We start from the raw sequence: 25,273 nt of genomic DNA, 5'->3' as shown, positions 1-25,273 counted from the left end.
GTAGTTGTAATACCAGTGATATAAAATCTTCCCATTATCTGTCACTAATTAATTTTATTTGAACATTCTTTTTTATTTATTTTGCTACTTCCTTGAAGCAGAACATGTTCTGTGAAGCTACATTGCTGAGTCTAACATAGCATAAGAACCGAGGATGTGGTGGTGCACGCTTATGATCCCAGCATTTGGGAGGCTGAGGCAGGAGGATCTGGGTTTGTGGACAGTCTCAACTACTTATTGAGGCCCTTTGCAGCTCTGTGAAACCCTGTTTCAAAATAAGGATAAAAAATAGGCTTGGGGTTTTTCATGGAAGTAGAATGTCCCTGGGTTCCATCTCCAGTACTGGGGGTGGGGGTGGAGGATGACAACAACAATTGAGGAATTACCAATGCAGATGCAGTATTCTAAATGTGGGGTGCAGAAACATACTTTTGTTTGTATTTGTGCAATATCAGGAAAAGCAACTTCTCTTTGATCGCCTAACTAGAATTTGGCAGAGTTTAGAAGTTCCAAGTTCACGGTGATGGTAGGCCCCATGGTAGTGAAAAGGACACAGGTGGGACTCTTGTGAGATGGTAATGACTGCAATGATCAAATCTGAGAGGGGCTGTCATTGGTGGGAAAAGCTAAAGTTAAAAGTTAGGATCAGTTTCTTAGTGTGAGAGGAGGATCTTAGGGGCACTTACTTCTGAGGAGGCAGTAGGTAGAAATATGGAATTGACTCATTGTAGAGTGGAAAAATGGAAGTATCTTAGTCTGTGTTGCTATATGAAAATACTACATACTGGGTAATTCACAAAGATCAGAAATTTATTAAGTATCTTAGTCTATCTGTGTTGCTATAACAAAATACCATAAGGCTGGATAATTCACCAAAATCAGAAATTGATTGCTAACGGTTCTGGAGGCTGGGATATTCAAGATCATGGTGTTGGTGGGTATGGTTGTCTGAAAAGGTTTCATTGTCCATAGAGGAGGACCACTGTGTCTTGTGGTGGAAAGTGAAAGGGCTACATAAAGTCTCCTTGGTAAGAGCTTTACTCCCTTTCACAATGGAGGAGCCCTCATGACCTAATCTTTTTTCTTTTTGTTAAATTAAATTTGATAGGGGCACTTGATATGTTTCCCATCCATGCTGACTAGAATTTGCAATACTCCCGCCTCAACAGGAGAATTCATCTTTGTGGTGAGGAGCAGAATTATGGCCAAAAAGAGCATAAGAAGGATAGCAAAAACTAGAATAGAACTCTCCGGCCTCATCACCAAGTCATTGATCTAATTGCCCACCCTGGGAAGTAGTTCTATCACATAGGAAGGTCACACTAGAGACCATGACCCGCAGGTCAGCTCCACCCTGGGCTCAGCAATGAAGTCTGGCCTCTGGGGAGCACACCCAAACAGATTTGAAAGATTTGTGGTGAGCTTGGGGACATTGACCCTGCAAAGTCTTCTTGTCACTACTGCCCTTACTCCACTAATGTCCACTTCTGAGTTCATAAAGTAGCTAGGATTATAGGCATGTGCTACCATGCTCAGCCCTAATCTCTTTTAATACCATCACAGTGGCCATTATGTTTCAACACCTGATTTTGTGTGTGTGTGTGTGTGTGTGTGTGTGTGTGTGTGTGTGTGTGTGTGTGTGTTGGGGAGTATTGGAGATAGAACCCAGGGACATTCTACCTCTGAACTATACTATTATTTTATCTTGAAACAGCCTCACTAAGTTGATGAGGCTGGCCATGAACCTGCCACTCTACCAGTTAATACTTTGCTACATATAGAAGTATAGTATAATTACTAGGTTAGTCAAGAGAGAACTGTTTCTAACAAGAAAGAACTTCATGGCCTGAGAAATTAAAAAACACACATCTACAGACAGAAATATAAACAATGAATAATGTAGGTGGTAGTCACTTAACCTTAAGATTCACTATAGTGGTATTTATTATCTTAATGTAGATTTGATTCACCTTTGTTGAGAGAAAAGTATTTTATAAATATTTCCAATTTAGAGTGAATACTATAAAATTTAGATATTTGTAGTTTTTACTTTCCTTAAAAGATAGGTATCTAGTTTTCATAGATTAGAGATTTCATTCTTCATGGGAATGAAGTGAACAAATTGATTTCATATATTTCAGTGTATATTAATCCTATCTTCTTTTTTTTTTTTTTTTTTTTTGGTGGTACTGGGGGTGAAACCTAGGGGCTTTCTACCTCCAGGCTATACTCCCAGAACTATTTTATACTTTATGTGGAAACAGGGTCTCACTAAGTTGCTGAGAGCCTCACTAAGTAGCTGAGGCTGGCTTTGAACCTGTGCGATCCTCCTGTCTCAGCCTCCCAAGCTCTGGGATTACAAGCGTGTGCCACCACACCCAGCTGGAAAACCTTCAGATATGATAACTGTTTGGTTTCATTTGAGCCTATGAAAAGATTGTGAGAAAATTTCACATGTAAGTGGCGGAATAAAGGAATGTAGATCAACTGACAGATAATTTTTTTTAATTTTTATTTATTTTTTTTGTGGTACTGGGGGGTGGAACCCAGGGGCTTTTCTTCCTCTGGGCTATACTCCCAAATCTATTTTATACTTTATTTGGAAACAGGGTCTCACTGAGTTGCTGAGAGCTTCACTCAGTAGCTGAGGCTGGCTTCGAATTTGTGTGATCCTCCTTTCTCAGCCTCCCAAGCACTGGGAATACAAGTGTGTGCCACCACACCCACCTCCTGACAGATCATTTAAATATCCTATAGTACAGGACTTTGAACCTAATAGAGTTGGCTTTTTTTTTTTTTTTTTTGCATGATGTTGGGGATGGAATCCAGTGCCTAGTGCAAGTGCTCTACTATTGAGATACAACCCAGTATTTGATATTCAAAATATTTGATATTCAAAAATAGGATGAAATTAAAAAGAAACAGGACTTCGGACTCTTGATTTCTTAATGCATATTAAAGGCCTCAGGTGTTACTTTTCACTTTAAAGCTCAACTTTACTCACAAAAATGGGGAGTTGTATAGTTTTCTAAAAAATCCCAATTATTTTAGATAGAACCTTTTTGTTTCTGTCTAAAAATAACATGATTTGTGTTCCACACTTAGAATTCATAAGAGCTGGTTTGATTTTATTTTTTCAGCCACTTGTTTTTAGATTAAAACAAAACAAAGCAACAACAACAAAAAATACCAAAACCCAAACTCAGAATACGTTGGAACTCCACATAAATTGCTACCACAGAACAAAAGTGCTGATCAAGTTAAATCAACCCTGTACTGTGTATTGAAAGGGAAACCCCCCCCCCCCAATTTGAAGAACAAGCAGTTTTCCTGCCAAGAAGGACTGACTTTAAATGGACCAGCTGTCCACATTAGGAGCAGAGGGTTGCTAAGGTGACTGTGGCTGTTTGGAGAAGAATGCAGCTGAGAGGGCAAGTTCTTGATGTGTGAGATGAGGGGGAGAATGTGGTGTGATTGTGCATCATTCCTCTTGATCACAGACTCACCAAGTACTGTGTGGGCAGCATGTAGAACCTACAAGTCTGAGTGCCGAGCGTGTGTGTGTTCCAAATCTTTGTTTTCATGTGAGCTGAAGGCTTACAAAGTAGAAGGAAAATGTCTGCCTTCTTCCAAAATGTCAGTGTTTGAGTGAAGAGAGAGGAGTACTTTGATGCTGGATAAAGTGATAATGTGCTTATTTGGTTTGATGGACACATTTTTATTTTTTTATTTTTGCAGTACTGGGAATCGAACCCAAGGGCATTCTACCTCCAAGCTATACCTCTAGCCCTATTTTCCTTCCTCCTTCCTCCCTCCCTCTCTTCCTTTTTTCTTTCTTTCCATACTAGGGATGGAACCCAGGGGCATTCTACCTCTAAGCTAAACCCCAGTCCTATTTTTTATTCTTTATTTTGAAACAGGGTCTCATTAAGTTGTGGAGGGCCTCATAAGTTGCTGAGGCTGCCTGTGAACCTGCAATTCTCCAGTCTCAGCCTCCCACATACTGGGATTATAGATAAGTACCACCATGCCCAGCTTTATTTATTATTTATAAAAGGTATTTATCTTGAGATAAATGTTTTAATAAATCAATTATAAGTTTTTTGTATATATATTTCTTTGGCACCTTCACTTAAGAATTACATGGAAAGTCCTAAAAACTCTTATCTACTTGCTTCTTCTTCTTTTTTTTTTTTTTTTTGTAGGTCTTGGCATGGAACTCAGGGGCATTCGACCTCAGGCTACAACTCCTGCCCCCTATTTTTTTCTTTATTTTGAAACAGGGTTTCACTAAGTTGCAGAGGGTCTCAACCAATTAGCTGAGGCTGTCCACAAACCGTGATCCTCCAGTCTCAGCCTCTCGAATGCTGGGATTACAAGCATGTGCCACCATGCCCAGCTTGTTCTTTTTTTAAATTACTACTTTTTCCACAGGAAATTTTATCTTTCTACTTTTTATTTACTTTTTTATTTTATTTTATTTATTTATTTAGTTTTTGTGGGTCTGGGGATGGAACCCAGGGGCATTCGACCTCCGAGCTACACCCCCTGCCCTATTTTTTATTCTCTATTTTGAAACCGTGTCTTACTGAGTTGCAGAGGGCCTCACTAAGGAGTGGAGGCTGTCCGTGAACTGCAATCCTCTGGTCTCCGCCTCCTGAATGCTGGGATTACAAGCATGCACCACCATGCCCGGCTCTACTTATTTATTTTTAAAAAGCAGAGTTTCACTATATTTTCCAGCTGGCCTTGAACTCTAGGCTCAAGCAATATTCTGCTCAGCCTTTCCAGGACCTAGGGCTATAGTCACATGCACCCAACTCAGCTAGGGAGATCTTACCTTAATACAGTGTTTTTTCCCCCTGAAGCAAACAAAGATAGATCTGGCATTATATTTGACAAGTAAGTAGCCCATTTGGTGAGAAATAATAATTCAGGAGTAGTGGGAAGGGTCAAACTAATCCTACTTACCTGAGACACTGTTTGGATTCTCTGTGTGTATCATTAGTAGTACTTGTAAGATGTAGATACAGGTATTGATATAGAAACTTACCCTCCTTTTTAAAAAAATTTTTGTTTTCAAATTTCTATAATGATGTGTTGATCTGATTAAATGCAGGCACACATGTAGTATTTAAGATATGAAGTAGTTGAAATAGTGGTAGCCCAATATTAGCATCATGTTATTTTTTTTATCAATCAGGTAATCTTTCTTTGACATGATTACTATTTAATTGGTTGATTTTATAATTACAAAATATGGAAAGAAACTAAAAGAATTTAAATAATTTTATCTTTAGCTGAGCATGGTGGCATACACCTTTAATTCCAGTACTTGAGAGGCTGAGCCAGGATGATTGCAGGTTTGAGGCCAGCCTCAGCAACTTAGGAAGACTCTGTTTCAGAATAAAAAGGGCTGACATATAGTTCAGAGACTAAATGCCCCTAGGTTCAATATCCTATAACCCTGTTGGGCATGGTGGCACACACTTGTAATCCCAGCATTTGGGAGGTTTTGACAGAAGTATCGAGATTTGAGGCCCTTTGCAATTCAGTGAGACCCTGTTTCAAAATAAAGAATAAAAAATACGGCAGGGGGTGTAGCTCGGAGGTTGAATGCCCCTGGGTTCCATCCCCAGACCCAAGGGGGGAAAAAAAAGAAACTTGTGGGGCAGCAGCTAGGATGGTACTTAGAGGCAATTTAAATCCAAATTTGAAAGTTTTTAAATAAATAGGAAACAAATCTCAAGTGTTTGAGAAAGTAGAAATAAATAATAGCAAAAATTAAAGAACAGAAAACAAGTGCAACAGAGATGATGATAGAGCCAAAAGTTCATTCTTTGAAAGAGTAATTAAAATAAACCAGGCCAAGGGAGTGGCTTAGTGGCAAGAGCATTTGCCTAGCATGCATAAGAACTTGGTTCTAGATGGCAGAAATGAAACAATAAACCTGCAGAAAAACCAGCAAAAGGGTAGAAATTACAGATGTGCCAGAGGTTCAACTGATAAAATGATACTCTGGATAATTTTACTCTACTTGATCTTAACCAAAAAGCTGAGAAGTGATTATTCTGGATAATTTTACATTAATAAAATGTTTAGCCGGGCGTGGTGGCGCACGCTTGTAATCCCCGCGCTTGGGAGGCAGAGACAGGAGGATCGCGCAAGTTCGAAGCCAGCCGCGCGCGCTGGCTTAGGAGACCCTGTTTCCAAATAAATCTGTAAAAAAAATAGGTGTGGGAGTGTAGCTCAGAGGTAGAAGGGCTTCCAGGAACCCCAGTACCACCAAAATAAATAAATAAATAAATAAAATAAAATGTTTAAAAAACCCTCCCCCCTCCTCGTACTGGGAATAGAACTCAGGGGCATTCTACCTCTGAGCTCAACCCCCAGCCCTATTTTTTATTCTTTCTTTTGAAACCGGGTCTCACTGAGTTGCAAAGGGCCTCACTAAGTAACTGAGGCTGTCCTCGAACCTAGATCCTACTGTCTCAGCCTCCCAAATGCTGGGATTAGAAGTGTGCGCTACCACTCCTGGCTTAAAACAGATATTGGAAATAATTTTAAAATAAGCTATTAAAAATAATTTTAAAAGAAATAGAAGAAAACTTACTACAAAGCTATAATTATCAAGCATCAAATCATCAAGTGAGCCAGGTATAGTGAGGCCGTTTCAAAATAAAGAATAAAAAATAGGACTGGGGGTATAGCTTGGAGGTAGAACGCCCCTGGGTTCCATCCCAGGTACGGGGCGGGGATCATCATCAAGTGTGGTACTGGCATAAGGATGGATGGATGTCTAGATGGTCCTCCAACAAGCCCACACATTGATGGTCAGTTATTTTCATCAAGAGCACCAAGGTAAGCACTCACTAAGTAGCTGAGGCTGTCCACAAACCGCGATCCTCCAGTCTCAGCCTCCAGCGTGCGCCACCACACCCGGCTGCCCCACAAGTTTTGATATATAAAATTATTGGTTGTGTTCGTTTCTAAAATAGTTCTTATTTGCTCCAGTAATTATTTAGGAGTCTACATTTAATTTTAAAATACATTACTTTGTGATAGCTTTGCCTTTATTTCTTTATAGATTAAAGAAAAAGATGCTGAACTTTTTATTTTGATTTTAATTTCTTGTGGTACTAAGGGTTGAACCCAGGAGTGCTCTACCATTGAGCTAAAATCCCAGACCCCCACCCTTTTTTTTTTTTTTTTTTTTTTTTTTTTAATTTTGGGATAGCATCTTGCTAAATGGTCCAGGCTGGACTTGAACTTGTAATTCTTCTATCTCAGCCTCCCAAATACTGGGATTTAGAGACATGAGCTACCATGGCCATCTGCTGTTTTATTTTTTAGTGAATTAGTATAAAGAAAAAAAATCTTTGAGAAATTAAAAGTTCATGGTTAAACCGACATTTCAGTAGTATTATATTCTAAATTTTATTTTTTTTGTATATGTGGTACTAGAGATGAAACCTAGGGGCATTCTACCTCCAAGCTACATCCCCAGCCATATTGTTATTCTTTATTTTGAAACAGGCTCTCACCAAGTTGCAAAGAGCCTCACTAAGTAGCTGAGGCTGTCCTCAAACCACGATCCTCCCGTCTCAGCCTCCCAAATGCTGGGATTATAAGCATGCCCACCCCCCCCAGCTCTAAATTTTAATTTTTTTTTCTTTTCTTCTTCTTCTTCTTCTTCTTTTTTTTTTTTTTTTTTGGTCTGGTACTGGGGATGGAACCTAGGGGCATTCTACCTCCAGGCTACAGCCCGGCCCTGTTTTATAGTTTATTTGGAAACAGGGTCTCACTAAGTTGCTGAGAGCCTCACTAAGCTGAGGCTGGCTTTGAACCTGTGGGATACTTCTGTCTTAGCCTCCCAAGCGCTGGGATTACAAGTGTGCGTCACCATGCCCAGCTTAAATTTTAATTTTTAATAGAATTAATTGTTCTTTATTGAGAAAAGACTAGATCATCACAAGCAGGGGCAGAGACCAGTTAAAAGGCCCAATTAGAAAGCTATTGCAAAAACTCAAGAAAGAAATATTTGTAGCTTGAATAAGAGAAGTAGTGGTGGAGATGAAACTAGATCTGAAAGGATTGATGGATTGGATATGGGATAGAAGATGTATCTAGAATAAATGCATGATTTTTTTATATTAATCTTAATTAAACTGACAAGTAATTCTTCCTTTCAAATTATTTTAGGTTGGTAAGTTTTATTTTCCATTCTTTTATAGGAATTTAGTTGGTTTGACTAGGAAATGTAAAGGCTAATGATGGTGGCTCTTTTTCATAAGGTATTTTCTTGGCTATGGTATAGTATATAATTACTGTATTGAAAATATCAGTAACATATTTATCAGTTAGTGTTCTGGCAGGAACTCTATAATAGAGAATACAGAGTGTGTGCAGGTTAAGAGAAACCAGCCAGTGATGACAAGGCTAGGTAGCAACCGCAGGAAGCTGTTAACACTTCAGGGCTAAAAAGCACTAGGGCAGAGAGTGGTTACCTGAACCAGCAGGAGGTATAGGATGGAAGAGGGCTGCCCAACAGCACCATCATTAGAGCAACCTCGGAAAGGAAGGAGCCACAGCTGCCCTGGTCTGCAGGTGTTCTCTGCAGGTCTGCAAGGCAGAGCAGGAGGGAGAATGTTGAGTGGCTTTGGAGGGCCAAATGGAAAATATCTGGCATTGCAAATAACTTAAACTTTGGCTTAAACATACACACATTTATGTGCCTGACTTTAAAAAAGATGAAAAGGAAAATTTTTTAGCAGTAAAATGTTTTGAAAACTAAGTTGGATAGGTTTTAATCATATTAAACAGAATTATTATGGCTAAAATATGTAAAATTTGATGGAGACGTAAATGTTTTTATATCATGTTACATGTTTTACTTTGGGCTAACATGCTTAAAATGCCTCTTATGTGTTCTAATTAGAATTCAATACAATTTTAAAACTTTATAGAACTCAGTGTATATTTCTAGCCAGGCGTGGTAGATACTTAAAAGTTGTTTTGTTATATGTTCCTTTTGTTTCCTTTAATGCAAAAGTAGTTCTATTTAGGTTAGCTTTTGAAATTTATGTCAATTCAAAGAAAGCTCAGCTTCTCACTCAGCTTCCTGACCCAATAGTATAATCTACACAAGCAGCACTTGGAATTCAGCATTTAAAAGGAACAAAGTTTAGCTGGGTGTGGTGGCACAGACCTGTAACCCTACCACCTGGGAGGCGGAGACTGGAGGATCTCAGTTTGAGACTAGCCTCAGAAAGACTCTGAGTGCTGGGGGTGTTGCCCAAAGGTGGAATGCTCCTGGGTTCAATGGGGGGAGGGGAGTGAGTTCTTTTTTGGGTGGGAATTTGTTTTATTCTTACGTACTTTTCTTTTATCTCTTCATTTTTGTGGTACTAGGAATTGGACCTAGAGGCATTCTACCCCAGCCTTATTTTATTTTTTATATTGAAACAGTGCCTCACTAAGTAGCTGAGGCTGGTCGGAACCTGAGATCCTCTGTCTCAGCCTCCCAGGTACTGGGATTGCAGGTGGATTACAAGTGCGTGGCACCACGTCAGGCTTCCTAGATGGTCTATCCTTTGGTCTAAAGAAGTCCATTTCAGGAGCATGTCTAGTCCATTATTCCATTAGACAGCAATTTGAACACAGCAACATGAACACAACTCTGTCTCTGTTCTACTCTTTCATATTGCTAAATAGTTTCTGCAAATGAATTGACTTTGGTTTCTGCAATCTTTTTCTTTGGTTACTGTTTCATGCTACCCTGCTGGCATTAATAAGAGATTGATAGTGTCTTCTATTGGAAAGATTTAGAATATTGAAAAACAAATCCTTTTATTTTAGATTCCCATACAGTATTTAAGGTATATTTACATAGTAGATATATGCCATTTGTCGATTATATTAAAATCTTGTCTGAGTAATTTTCCATCTTATGTTTAAAAAGATTAACAGTTTCAGAGCATTCAAAATTATAATTTACATGTGGAAAACTTAAAATTTTAGGGCTTTGAGATGATTGTTTTATGCACATAATTATAACAAAGCTAGCTAGCTCTTGATTTAAGTTTAAAGATTTTAAAATAGCTTTTCAGCCAGTACTGGTGAAAAAGTGTGTGTGTGTGTGTGTGTGTGTGTGTGTGTGTGTGTGTGTGTGTGTGTTGCTGGGGATTGAACCCAGGGGCATTCTACCTCAAAACTATACTCCCAGCCCAATTTTTTCCTAATTTTGAAACAAGGTCTCACTAAGTTGCAGAGGACCTCAGTATATATCTGAGGCTGGCCATGAACCTAGATCTTTCTGTCTGAGCCTCTCAATTACTGGATTACAATGTGTGCACCATGCCTGGCTAAAAAAATTTTTTGAAAAATGGAATAAAACATCTTAGAAATTCTAGCTGTTTTCTAAGGAAATTTGTTTTCTAGTATTTGTTTTTTGTTTGTTTATTTTGGTGCAACTAGAGATTGAACCCAGGGGCAGTCTACCTCCTAACCACCATCCCCAGCCCTTTTATTCTTTTTTTTTTTTTTAAATAGGATCTCACTAAGTTGTGGAGGACTTCAGTAAGTAACTGGGGCTGTCTGCAAACCCACAATCCTGCCTCAGCCTCCCAAGTACTGGATTATAAGTGTGCACCACCACCATGCCCAGCGTGTATTTGTCTTTTTTATTTTTTGTTTTTTATTTTTTGCAGGTCTGGGGATGGAACCCAAGGACATTTGATATCCAAGCTACAACTTCTCCCCCCTATTTTTTTTCTTTAATTTGAAACTGGGTCTCACTAAGTTGTGGAGGGCCTCAGTAAGTAGCTGAGTCTGTCTGCGAACCGCAATCCTCTGGTCTCAGCCTCCCGAATGCTGGGATGACAAGTGTGTGCCACCACGCCCGGCTTGTATTTGTCTTTTTTTTTAAAAAAAAAAAAAGAAAAGAAAAATATTCCCACAGTTGTCAAATTATATTTTATGATAATATATAAATTATATATCTATATTGAGAGGTGCTGGTAGTGGCCTTACATATACTTGAGTGTTGCCTTTCAGAATTACCTTCACTATAGATGATTAATATCAAGACCAAGATAAAGCTGAAGGAAAACACACCATGAAACCTGGAGGGGAAAGATGCATATTGTCTTTGGTAAAGTGGCAGACAGGAAAACCAAGCATTCTAAATATGGCTGGCTTCCAGTGTGATTTTTATTAATCCTTTATTTCTTCATTTGAAAAATGGAAGCTTACCTGGCATGGTGGCACACACTGTAATCTCAGTACTTTGGAGGCTGAGACAGGAGGATCCCAGGATCGAGGCCAACCTCAGCTATTTAGTGAGGCCCTTGGCAATTTAGTGAGACCTTGTTTCAAAATAAAGAATTAAAATAGGGCTGGGAGTATAGCTTGGAGGTTGAATGCCCTTGGGTTCAATCCCCGCTACCACAAAAGGTAAAAAAAAGGAAGCTGGGTATGAATGGTGCATGCTTATAATCTCAATACATGGGAGGCTGAGATGGAAGAATTGTAGGTTCATGGCCATCCTTAGCCACTTAGGGATACCCTGTTTCAAAATAAAATAGGACTAGTACCATGAAAGAAGGAAAGAAAGACAGAGAGAGAGGGGTGGGGGGAGGAAGGGAGAGGGGACTTCCGGGAAGATGGCGACCGAGAAAAGCAGCGTTTACGAGCCGTGCTAAAACTTGATCTCTATTGCCACAAAATCAGCACTTTTCATAGCCAGAAAATGCTATCAGCAGAGAAATAAAAAATGTAAACACAAGGGACAGAGAAAAAAAGACTAGAAGAACAACCAGAGACCAGAAATCAAGCCCGCAATGCAGCAGTGGGGCTGTGCTGGCACCATCTTCCCTCAAAGCACCAGGATCCAGAGAGGAAAGGTAAGCAAGGACCTGAAGTGAGCAGCTGCGGATCATTCGGGTGTGATTCAGCAGTTCTTTCAGCACAAAGAATGTCAAAAACTCCCAGTGGTCAAGCTCATCACGCCTTCCAGGGACTCAGAATGGAGCTCAAACCCAGAAAAGAAATACATCGCCTCACAGCTGAGGGCGTGGCAGCGGCGCCATTTGCCAGCAACTTCAGCCTCACGGCCGAGGGTGTGGCAGCGGCTCCATATTGCCAGCAGCTCCAGACTCACGGCCGAGGGTGTGGCAGTGGCACCATATGCCAGTAGTGACAGCAAGTTCACCACGCCCTCACAGCTCCTGATCACCACGCACAATAACCATGAGTGAAATTGTGGCCCCTAAAGGAGAAATCCCTGTACTGCACGCCCAGGGACTTTGATAATCTCCCTGGGTCTGAGATTTTGCAGTCCAACCCAGTGAAGGAGTAGCAGGGGCAGAGATTACCACAGACTCAAGATACAGAGCACCCTAAGTGAAGTCGTAGTGATCCAGGGAAGGCACAAACTTCTGAAATCATGGGAAAGAGGAACAACAATAGAGCAATGAATGCTCACAACCCCATATTATCAGAACCTGATAACAAAGAAATTCAGAGATCTCCAGAAGATCAAATCAGGAATATAATTGTAGAAATAATACAGGACCTTTGAAAAGAATTTAGAGAGAGTCTAAAAGACAAAGGATGCAGTCATTGAGGTAAAGACCTCAATTCAAAGTATAAACAATCAATTAGTCCACATGGAGAATAGAAACGAACGCATAATTTATAACCTAGGGGAAAAAATCAGACAACAGGAATCTGACATTCAAGAAATATGGGCCCATTTTAAGAGAGCTAACCTAAGAATAATCAGAATAGAGGAGAGAAAAGAAGATGAAACCAAAGGGATCAATAATATCTTCAAAGAAATAATAGAAAATTTTCCAAACATAGAGCAAGAGATTGATACACAGGTCCAGGAAACTTATAGAACTCCCTTTAGACAGGATCAGAGAAGAGGTTCCCCACGCCACATAATTGTCAAAATGACCAATGTGGAAGCCAAGCAGAGAATCTTAAAGGCAACAAAAACAAAAGGCCAAGTGACATTCAGAGGCAAACCAATTAGAATCACTCTAGACTTCCCAAACCAAGTCATGAGAGCCAGAAGGGCTTGGAGTAACATATTCCAGACTCTGAGAGAAAACAACTTCTAGCCAAAAGTTTTCTACCCAGCACAACTATCTATCAAGTTTGATGGGGAAATAAGAAGCTTCCATGACAAACAGAAACTGAAGGAATTTATGTCTTCAAAACCAGCGCTAGAGAAAGTACTCAAAGAGATTAACTACAAAGAAGAAATAGGTAATACACATGAGAATCAGAGAAACAAGATTTTCCATCCAGCAGACAACTAAGCAAAGAAGAATATATTCATGTGTTTATTGGTTAAAATCTTTGGAGATACACTAAAATAAATAGTGTATCTAAATAGTCTTTTACCTTTTTCTAAATTGTATTGTTTGCTTTTATTGTTGCTAATTTTTAGGATTTCTATTTGGAATATTAATATACCTTCAGATATAGCATTTGGAAATATTTTATCCCATTCTATCAGTAACTTTTAACTCTGTTTACATTGTCTCTGGATGTACAATATTTTTTTTATTTTTTAGGAAGTTTGTTTATTCTGTTGTTGCCTGAACCTTTGAAATCATACCCAAGAAATCACTGCCTTTTTTTTTTTTTTTTTTTTTTTTGGTGGTACTAGGGTTTCTGGAAGCCCTTCTCCCTCCGGGCTACACTCCCAGACCTATTTTATACTTTTTTTTTTTTCTTAATTTTGGAAACAGGGTCTCTTAAGCCAGCACGGCTGGCCTCGAACCAGCGCGATCCTCCTGTCTCTGCCTCCCAAGCGTGAGGATTATAAGCGTGCCCCATCATGCCCGGCTACACTGCTAATTTAAATGTTCTGAAGTGTTATGACCCAGGTTTTCTTCTAAAAGTTTATAGTCTTAAGATTTACATCTAGGTCTTATCTATTTTGAGTTAATATTTGTATATGGTGTTAGGTAAGGGTCCAACTTTATTCTTTTTCATGTAATTATTATTTCTCAACAATATTTAGTGAAAGGATCATTATTTCCTTCACCAAATGTTCTTGGAAACCTTGTCAAAAAATGACCATATATGGAAGAATTTATTTCTAGGCTTTTTATTTTACTCCACTGGTTTATATATCTGCCTTTATGGCAGTACTACACTGTTTCAATTAATGTAGCTTTATAAGGTTTGAAATCAGAAAATGTACATCTTCTAGCTTTGTTCTTTTTTGAGATTGTTTTGGGTATTTAGAGTTCACTTTTCATGTTAGGATAGATTTTTTCTGGAAAAAAATGTATGATAGTTTTACCTTGAAAAAAAATATCTTCTGGTAAGAAGGAAAGCAAAAAGAAATATTGAAATGTTATCTCTAAGTGATCAAAAGTTTGATATCAAACAAATGAATCTGTTATGTGAGATTGTCATTGTTAATTTTGGATAAATTGCTATAATATTAGATATCAACCACTAAGCCAAGCATGGGAAGGAGGAAGGGGGAGGGAATGGTATGGGGTAGGGGCTAACTGGGCAATGTGTGCATGTATATCTATACAAGTTTTTTTTTTATCCCATTATGATGTATAAATACAGTGCACCAAAAAAAAAATACAATGAGAAAAAAAGAGAAATTTCCAGAGTTTGCATTGTGGTATTATTATTATTATTATTATTATTATTATTATTATTATTATTTTCAGTACTAGGGATGGAGCCCAGGGACATTGTAATTCTGAGCTAAATCCCCAGCCCTGTTTTTTATTTTTGAAACTCTCACTGAGTTGCCAATGGCCTCACTAAGTAGCTGAGGCTGTCTGTGAACTGCAGTCCTCTGGTTTCAGCCTCCCCAATGCTGAGATTTCAAGCTTGAGCCACCACGCCCGGCCTGGATTTTTCTTTAGATCAACGTTTTCCAAGAACTAATAACAAAATTGATCTTGAATTCTCTGAGATCCTATTACTTGATTTTTAACTGTCTTCCAGTATCTGGGATGCAGCAAAGAAAAGAGCATGAACAACTTTTTTTTAGTGTTATTTTTAGTGTGTTGATAGTTGTTTTGTTGACTATATATCATATTTGATTCTAAGAAAAGACATTTCCCAACTTTATTCACTAAAATTTGTGAGTGTCTTCTAACCAGTGGCACATTATAGCATATACTGGCAACGTTTTTTTTCTCTTAGTGGTATGTAAAATATAGATCTTAAAATCAGTTGTGTCTCAGCTTTAATGAAAAGCAGTATGTATCTCTATTAGTATTCAAGATAATAACTACAATAGCAGTATAGTGGCCATTATATCTGAGGATCACTTTTTGGGGGGGGGGCAGTACTGGGGATGGAACCCAGGGGCAGTCTATCTCTGAGCTACACCCCCAGTCCTATTTTTTATTCTTTATTTTGAAACAGTGTCTCACTGAGTTGCAAAGCGCCTCACTTTGTAGCTGAGGTTGTCCTCTAACCCTGATTCTCCTGTTTCAGCCTCCCAAATGCTGGGATTACAAGTATGTGCTGCCATGCCTGGCTAAGGGACATTCCTTTTTGTTTTAAATAGGGCCTCACTAAATTGCAGAGGGCCTTACTAAGTAGCTGAGGCCAATTGCAAACCTGTGATCTTTCTGTCTTAGCCTCACAAGTACTGGGATTACAAGCTTGTGCCAATCTGCTCAGTGAGAAAGTGTTTTTAAAAAGCAACACAAGCTGGGTGGGAGGACAGGACAAAAGGAGAGCCGGTTCCAGGTCAAATCTCAGCAATTTAGTGGGACCCTCATGAACGTAGTGAGACCTTGTTTCAAAATAAAAAATAAAACAAGGTTGGAGGTATGGCTCAGAGGTAAGCTGTACCTGGGTTCAGTTTCTAGTAACATGCATGCGCGCGCGCACACACACACACACACACACACACACACACACACACACACACACGGGGCAACACCCAGAACTGGCTATGTAGAGCTACTTAGCAAGAACAAACATCCTAACACTTATTAGTCCCTCCCCCGCTCTTTGTAACTTGGAAGAGATTTTTATCAAAGTACAATTTCTATTACCTCTAGTACTTTCTTTAAGGGATAAAAATCTAATTTTTTTCATTTTGACCAGGAAATACTTGTTCTTGATTATGATCCCTCCTCATGTGTTTTAATGAATTTTCCAGGACATATTTGTCCTGAAAGTATCATAAAAATGTTTTTGTGATAGACCCCTGTCTCAATCTGAAATAGAATTTAATTCTGTACTCCTAATGGTCTGTAGAGCCTAATAATTTTATTCATGTTGCTAAATGACACCTGATTGCCATTTTGAGGCAGTTGGGAATGTGTTAGGAAAGAATTGGGGGAGTAAAACTTAGGGAACACATTGTGGTATTGAAGAGAGTCTTAAAAGTTCTCAGTAGACAGTTGTGCACTGGGTTTTAAACTGCATTCTTTTTGTTTGGAAAAAACCCAGGCTCTGTAACTTTGTATTAGGAGGCTTTTGACGACATTGCCCTAAGACTGAATTCTGAGCATAACTTTGTTGGCCCCGGGCACCTTTAGCCTGAGAGTAGATGTTCAGTTCTGTGCATTGGCAGGTTTCCAGCACTTACTAATTGGGTTTGCCTACTTACCTTCTCCTGGCCGTCTCCCGGGCCACTGTGCTCTTCTCTCTGCCCTAACCTGTGTTGTAGTCTGCCTTTGAGCTCTGCTTAGACATTTACAGCTTTGCTTTCTAAAGAAACATTTAAGACATTGATTTTTATGTTCTTGAGTTAATAATTTAATTATAAAAAGTAATTCATACTTATAGAAAACATAAGGGAGTGGTGGCATGCTTGTAATCCCAACATTTGGGAGGCTGAGACAGGAGGATCGCAGTTCACCGACAGCCTCAGCTACTTAGTGAGGCTCTCTGCAACTCAGTGAGACCCGGTTTCAAAATAAAGAATAAAAAATGGGCAGGGGGTGTACCTCAGAGGCCAGATGCCTCTGGGGTCCATCCCCAGACCCGAAAGAGAGAGAGAGAGAGAGAGAGAGAGAGAGAGAGAGAGAGAGAGAGAGAGAGAGAGAGGCAGACAGACAGACAGACAGACAGACAGACAGACATACATAAGGGGAAAATGCTTTTTATTCTTCCACCAAGTGAATCAAATGTTAACATTTTAGTGTGTGTTAATCTTTTTTTCCCTTGGTATGCATATTTGAAGGGGATCTTGGTGGAGAGAAAAATGAGTAAAATGCTATTAGATTTGAAGAACAATTAAAAAAAGTTTTAGAATCACAGAAAAGTTGCAAAGATAGTACCATATATTCTCTGTATCCTTCACCTTTCTTCCCCTAATGTTAACATTTCACTTAACCACAGTATATTTGTTAAAACTAAGAAATAAATGCTAGTACAGTACTATGAACTACAGACATACAGTATTTTATTTTCTCCAGGTTTCTCACTAATGTACCTTTCCAGTCTCAGAATCCAATCTAGGATACCAGATTGCATTTAATGATTTGTCTTAACAATTTTTGTCTTTTTCACTTTTGACTTCCTATCATGATCATTTCTTTGTCATTAAATACTCTTTGACAACAAATAAATGATCCACCTGAGCTTGGAAAGACAGATCTGTAGTCAGAGCCAGACATGGTGGCGCACGCTTGTAATCCCAGTACTTGGGAGGCTGGGACAGAAGGATTGCACAGGTTCGAAACCAACCTCAGCTACTTAGTGAGGTTCTCAGCAACATAGTGAGACTCTGTTTCCAAATAAAATATGGAATAGGTCTGGGAGTGTAGCCCAGACGTAGAAGGCCCCTGGGTACCACAAAGAAAAGAAAAGAAACAGAAAAACAGATCTATAGTCAAGGACCACAGATCTTAGGGCTGCATGGCAGCGGGAGATGGAGGGAGAGCACAGGGACTATGTTCACTGTATGGAGGCTGGAAGAAGATGGGGGATCGCTTTATGCAATCCCCAAGGTGTCTGGGTCTCCACCCATAAATCCATTGGATATATCCACTGGTGGGCTTACAATTCTCATGACTCATTATATCAACCCTGAATATTAATAAATGAACTCTTTAGGGGACATTTTGTATCTAATTATAATAAATACTAAGGAAAATTTTGTAAAATTAATTCTTGGGGCTCACCTGCAGGTGTATTGTTAAAAAATGGAATTGATTTTAATTTTTCAGTGATTATATAAATAATATGGAATTTATTTGGAAAATAGCTTGAATTTTGTAATATCTTTTAGTAAATTGTGATTAGATTAAAAGTTTTTGTTGCTGGGTGTGGTAGCACATGATTGTAATCCTAGTACTTGGAAGGCTGAGACAGGGGAATCACAGGTTCACAGCCAGCCTCAGCTACTTAGTGAGGCTCTCTGCAACTTAATGAGATACTGTTTCAAAATAAAATATAAAAAATGGGGTTGGGGGTATAGCTCGGAGGTAGAATGCCCCTGGGTTTAACCCCCAGTTCTGCAAAGAAATAAGAAATGTTTTTGTTTTGTTTGTTTATTTGTTACTGGGATTGAACTCAGGGGCATTCTATCTTTTGGCCACATCCCCAGCCATATTTAACTTTTTGTTTTGAGACAAGGTCTCATTAAGTTGCTGAGAGTACTGGTAAATTGCTAAGGCTGGCCTTGAACCTGCAGTCTTTAGGTATCAGCCTCCCAAATACAGGGATTATAGACATGTGCCAACTATGACCAGCTGCATTAAAAATTTTGTATGATATGTGGCTTTTCTTAAGTTAGATTTTTATCATGCTATAATTAAGTCCTTCCTAGGAGATTATTATCTATTAGTAATTTACAAACTAGAAGTGTATTATGAGGATTAATTATTCATTGGTTAATTTGACACAGCTGTAAGAACTAGCATATCGAAATCATCACTGAGTCAAAGAACACAAACATGGGATTTTGGTATACAATGTTTGCAGAGAATTGAAAGCACTATATAACAGAAAATAATATTCATATTTTCAGAATTAATGATAAGCCGAGTGTGGTGGCACACACTTGTAATCCCAGCATTTGGGAGGCTGAAACAGGAGGATTGTAGTTTGTGGACAACCTCAGCTTCTTAGTGAGGCTCTATGCAACTCAATGAGACCCTGTTTCAAAATAAAGAATAAAAAGGCTGGGCATGGTGGCGCACACTTGTAATCCCCATGCTTGGGAGTCTGAGACAGGAGGATCTCACAGGTTTGAAGTCAGGCTCAGCTACTTAGTGAGGCTCTCAGCAACTTAGTGAGACCCTGCTTCCAAATAAAATATAAAATAGGTCTGGGAGTATAGCCCAGAGGTAGAAAAACCCATTGGTTCCACCCCTAGTACCCCCCAATATATATATGTATGTATGTATGTATGTATGTATGTATGTATATGTATATGTATGTATATATATGTATACACATACGTGTATATATACATATATACGTGTGTGTGTGTGTGTGTGTGTGTGTGTGTGTGTGTGTTTGTATTTGGCTGAGGGTGTAGCTCGAAGGTAGAATGCCCCTAGGTTCCATCCCCAGTACTGCAAAAAAAAAAAAATTAATGATAAATGCTCTTTGGAGAATGCCTATACTTTATTACTGCTACTTTGCAGTCACATTTGTTGTTTTGTTTTGTTTTGTTTTGTTTGGCACCGGAGGTTGAACCCAGGAGCATTCTGTCTCCCAAGCTATACTGCCAGCCCTATTTTATTATTTTTATTTTGAAACAGGGTCTCGCTAAGTTTCTGAGGTTGGCCACAAACTTGAGATTCTCTTGTCTCAACCTCCCAAGTACTGAGATTACAGTTACATACCATCATACCCAGCGTGCAACTACATTTTTTTAAAAATGTTACAATCTGTGAATTTTAGTGCAGAAAGCCACATATTGCCTCTTTTAGATGTTCATCCCTTTGATGTTTCTAAAGGACAGTATATTTGTGATATACATATTTTTATATCGCAACACAAAGCACTGAACTAAGAGTTTTGCTGAGAGTTCCAAAGGGCAGTGATATTTTTTTTCCGGTGATTGAAAGTACTGGGATTGTTGCCCTTGGTACTGAATAAATTATTGAATTAGCTAAGGCAGAATGACTCATCTGCTGGTTTTGGACATATCTTAGGGTAGAGATGGGTACTCAGATTTAGTTATGTAAACTTTAAGGATGTTTCCAGGAATGAATTATGACCAGCATTATTAAAGGTAGAGGTTGATTTTTGTGTCATATTCCATTTTTAGCTTTTTATTACATTATTTTTAGCAAGCTATTATAGTAGCATTTTTCTCAGTATTTGCTAAATAAACACATGATATTGTTTATATATGTATATATATATGCATGCATACACATAAATACATATACACACATACACACTCACAGGGGGATTTTATATATTTTCTTGTATTTCTATTTCTAAAAACTGAAATGCATGACTATGAGAAGCAGGCATGGTGACACATGCTTGTAAACTCAGTACTTGGGAGGCTGAGACAGGAGGATCACAGGTTAGTGGCCAACCTCAGATACTTAGGTCCTATGCAACTTAATAAGACATTGTTTCAAACTAAAGAATAAAAACTAGGTCTAGCATGTAACTGGAAGGTAGAATGCCCTGGGTTCAATCCCCAGTACTGCCAAAACATTAGTGATTTTTTTCTTTTTTTTTTCTTTTCTTTTTTTTTTTTTTTTTTTTTAAGGATTATAAGGGAAAGTATCCCAGGGCATGATGGTGCATATCTATAGTGCTTGGGAGACAGAGAGATGAGGATCACAGGTTTGAGGCCAGCCTCACCAATTTAGCAAGACCCAGTTTAAAAAGGGGAGGAGGGACTCAGGGTATAGTTCAGAGGTAGACCCCCCCCCCATTCAATTGTAGTACCAAGAAAAAGGGGAGGGGAATTATGAACTGCCCTCAGTAGTGCAGGCTTTACCTTCATGAAATGGCCAGGTGCCTAGAATTCCACTAATTTTGTAATATTTTCTCAGGCACACCCTACGTTCTATCTTCAAGGAACTACAGTGTACCTGTAGGCTATGTTCTTTTAGGCCTGGGTGCTTTTGTATAGATTCTTCTTGATCGGGATGGCCCTTTCCCTAGCTAACTCTCTCCATCTCTCAGAACTCAGCTTGGGGGTCACCTTTCCCAGGCAGCCTTCCTTGACACTTCTCTTTCCCCCTCGCTGAGCTCAATGTTCTCATGGCACTGCACATGGATCACCAGTTCTGTCAAGTGTCCATTTTCTCATCTGTCTCCCTCAGTAGACACTACGCCCCCTGACATCATGGAAAGTGTCTGTCTTTATTTCTAGCATTCAGCTCAGTGCCTAGCGGAAAGTATAGACTCAGAAAATATTTGTTTGGAAACCAAGCACTATAGTGCATACCTGTATATCCAGCTACTCAGGAGGCTAAGGTGAGACCAGTCCAAGCAACACAGTGAGATCTTGTCTCAGGAGGAAGAAAGTTAGGCATAGTGGCACATGTCTATAATCGCAGTGCTTGGGAGGCTGAGACAGAAGGATCACAGGTTCAAGACCAGCCTCAACATTTTAGCAAGACTCTCAACAACCTAGCAAGACCTTTTTTCAAAACAAAAAATAAAAAGGGTTGAATGCCACTGGTACCATGCACATACCAAAAAAATAAAATTCTTACTGAATGTTGCCGTGTGTGGTGCAGAAACCAGTCTTCCTCCCTCCCTCCTTCCCTCCCTCCCTTCCTCCCTGTACTTCAGATTGAACCCCAGCCCTATTTAATTTTTATTTTGAAACAGGGTCTTACTAAGTTGTGGAGGTCCTCATTAAATTCCTGAGGCTGGTAGTTAACCTATGCAATCCTTCTGTCTCAGCCTCCCAAGTACTAGGATTATATGCATGTGCCACCATGCCTGGTTCTCGTTTCTTTTTTTGAATTTTTATTTTTTGGTACTGGAGATTGAACCCAGGGGCATTCTGCTTCTGAGCTATAATACCAACACTATTTATTTATTTATTTATTTATTTATTTATTTATTTATTTTTGAAACAGGGTTTCACTAAATTGCTAAGGCTAACTTTGAACCCTGTGATCCTCCTGTCTCAGCCTTTCAAGTACTAGGATTATAGGCATGTGCTACCATGCCTAGCTACATTCATTTTTTTTCCTCCTTACTGTTGATAGTTGTTTACAAATCATTTTTATATACTAATGTTTTAGCTTAATTCAAGCTTAATTCTGTCTAAAATGACTCACAGTATAAAGAATTTAGATTAGACATAAAGAATTTCCAAAAAATAAATGACCGAATATTGGTGTGATTTTTCTTGGTAATTGATTTTTTTTTTTTTTTTTTTTTTAATGGTGGGGCCGGGTGTGGTGGTGCACGCTTTGTAATCCCTGTGCTTGGGAGGCGGAGACAGGAGGATCTCACTGGTTCGAAGCCAGCCGGTTCGAAGCCAGCCTCGCTGGCTTAAAAGACCCTGTTTCTGAATAAAAATATAAAATAGGTCTGGGAGTGTAGCCTGGAGGTAGAAGGGTTTCTAGGAATCCCTGTACCACCAAAGAAAAAACATTGTGGGGGATGGGTAGATTATGAATTATGAAGTAGTTCACCAATATTGTCCTTAGAATAAGAAACCTAAAAGAAAAGAAATTTATTTGGGAGTATGCAAATACAACTACATTCATATATAGATGCTTAAAAATACTTATGTCCATTTGTAGTTGTGTGTGAATATGTATCTTTTAAAGTTCTACCTAGTACTTAAATATATCGAAGTCAATCACTAAGCCAAGCAAGGGAGGGAGGGACGGGGAGGGAATGGGGTGGGAATTGGGTAGAGGTTAAATCAGCGATGAGTACATGCTTGTACACACAAGTTTTTTACCCCAATATGATGTTTGAATATAATTTACCAATTTAAAAATTTAAAAGAAAAAAAAAAGTTCTACCTAATACTGAAACTGTGTTACTGGTGTCCTTGCTTTTCAAGTAAGGTTCTGGTTTAAGTAACTAGAAGACTGTATTGAGGTTCTACTCTATTTGGTTTCTCTTATTTAACTTTTTTCTTCAGAATAATAACAATAATAAAATCTTTATTAATGCTAAAAATAAATAGAATACTAATATGAATAAGTAAAAAAGACCTACTCAATAGATTTTTTTAAAATCCTAGCCAGATGACTGACACAAAAACAACAGTTTTTGAGGTCCATTCTCATGAATTTTTAAATGTAATTTAACATGGCAGTTAACTGTGCCCAAAATTTAAAATTATGCTTCTATGTCTAACTATAGATATTCTGTCCTGGCTGTATTTGAACAGAGCTACTGTAGTGTAAGCCAAATTCACCCTTAGTGCTAGTGAACTGAAAAAGCCAATATGCCTTCCTAAGCACCAAATGTATAATCACTCTTGTGAATAGAGTTCAGTGTTCTATTTGCTTGTCATTCTACAGGGATCATATTGGAATAATTTAGGACAGCTTTACTAAATTTATTAATGTAACACTTGTTAAGGAAGGTGCTTAAGTTCTAGGTTTTCTGTGCTTACAGTGCAAAAGGCTCCTTTGTGATTCGAGAGACAGGATTTTACCCAGAGTGGTGATATAATAATGCCTTGTCTACTAAGACACTACGTGCTTTTCTAAATGTCTTTATATCCAGAACTTACTTGGTTTTCACAGTAACTTTATGAAATAGGTGTCCTGATATTATAAATAGGGAAATTTAGGCACAGTAAAGTTGGCTGCCAAAAGTCTACAGCATTGATTTTTGTTGTTTGTTTATTTTGTGGTGCCAGGGATTGAACCTAGGGGTACTCTACTCAGCCCTTTTTAGTTTAGTCCCCCCCCCCCCCCCAGTACTAGGGATTGAACTCATGGTATTCTACCTCTGCATTGTACTCCTAGCCATATTTTTAATTCTTTATTTTGAAACCGTCTCACTAAGTTGTAGAGGGCCTAAGTAGCTGAGGCTGGCCATGAACCTGCAATCCTCCTGTCTCAGCTTCCCAAGTACTAGCATTACAAATGTGGCACCACACTTGGCTAGCTTTTAAATATTTATTTATTTATTTGGTACTGGGGATTGAACCCAGCGGTGCCCCCCCCCCCCCACAATCCTCCTTTCTCATTCTTCCAAGTACTGGGATGAAAAGTATATGCCACCATGCCCAGTTAAATTGCTAAATTGTTCTATGATAAATTGTTGCTGGGTATGGTGGTGCTCGCCTGTAATCCCCGTAGTTGGGAGGCTACAGGAGGATCACAAGTTCAAGACAAGCCTCAGCAATTTAGAAAGTCCCTGTTTCAAAATAAAAAAGGTCTGAGAGTATAATAATGTCTATGGGTTCAATACCCCAGTGTCAACAATAACATTTTATTTTCTTTCTTTCTTTCTTTCTTTCTTTCTTTCTTTCTTTCTTTCTTTCTTTCTTTCTTTCTTTCTTTCTTTCTTTCTTTTTTGCGGTACTGAGCATGGGACCTAGGGGCATTCTATACCTCTGAGCTATACCCCCAGCCCAATTTTTTATTCTTTTATTTTGAAACGGGGTCTCACTGAGTTGCAAAGGGCCTCACTAAGTAGCTGAGGCTGGCTGTAAACCTAGATCCTCCTGTCTTAGCCTCTCAAATGCTGGGATTACAAGTGTGTGCCACCACACCCAGCTTTTTTTTTTTTTTTTTTTTTTTGGTGGTACTGGGGTGGAACCTAGGGGCTTTTCTACCTCTGGGCTATACTCTCAGACCTATGTTATATTTTATTTGGAAACAGGGTCTCACTAAGTTGCTGAGAGACTGAGTTGCTGAGAGCCTAAGTAACTGTGCAATCCTCCTATCTCAGCCTCCCAAGCCTAGGGATTACAATCCTGTGCCACCACGCCCAGTCTGGCAATTGTTTTTATTTCAATAGCTGACATGTACTGAATGCTTGCTATATGCTAGGTACTGTTTCAAGCTTTTTACGTGGAGTTAGAGTTAGGGCTTTGGAGTTAGATCAGGATTTAAGCCTGTTTCTTCCTCTGATCAGCTACTGACTCTGGAGAAACTAACTTTTAAAGCCTTGCTGTCCCCCACCCCCCACCCCCTTTCAGTAGTAGGGATGGAATCCAGGGGCATTCTACCTTCGAGCTACACTCCCAGCCCTATTCTTTATTCTTTATTTTGAAACAAGGTCTTACTGAGTTGCAAAGGGTCTCACTAAGTAGCTGAAGCTGTCCTCAAACCACGATCCTTCTGCCTCAACCTCCCAAATGCTGAGATTACAAGTGTTCGCCACCATGCTCAGCTTCTAA

General features: G+C 39.0%; 1 protein-coding gene across 2 annotated transcripts in view; it reads left to right on the top strand.

The window, feature by feature from the left end:
- Window positions 1-25,273, top strand: part of FRS2 (fibroblast growth factor receptor substrate 2) — a gene marked incomplete at both ends in the record, with an annotated part of 45,492 nt that overhangs the window by 5,197 nt on the left and 15,022 nt on the right. The gene's annotated exons all lie outside the window — the stretch shown is intronic.

The sequence above is a fragment of the Muscardinus avellanarius genome (genome assembly GCF_963383645.1).
Source record: "Muscardinus avellanarius genome assembly, chromosome: 11".
Lineage (NCBI taxonomy): Eukaryota > Metazoa > Chordata > Mammalia > Rodentia > Gliridae > Muscardinus > Muscardinus avellanarius.
Note: the sequence above shows the minus strand (reverse complement) of the source record. Positions and strands in the feature narration are given on the sequence as shown.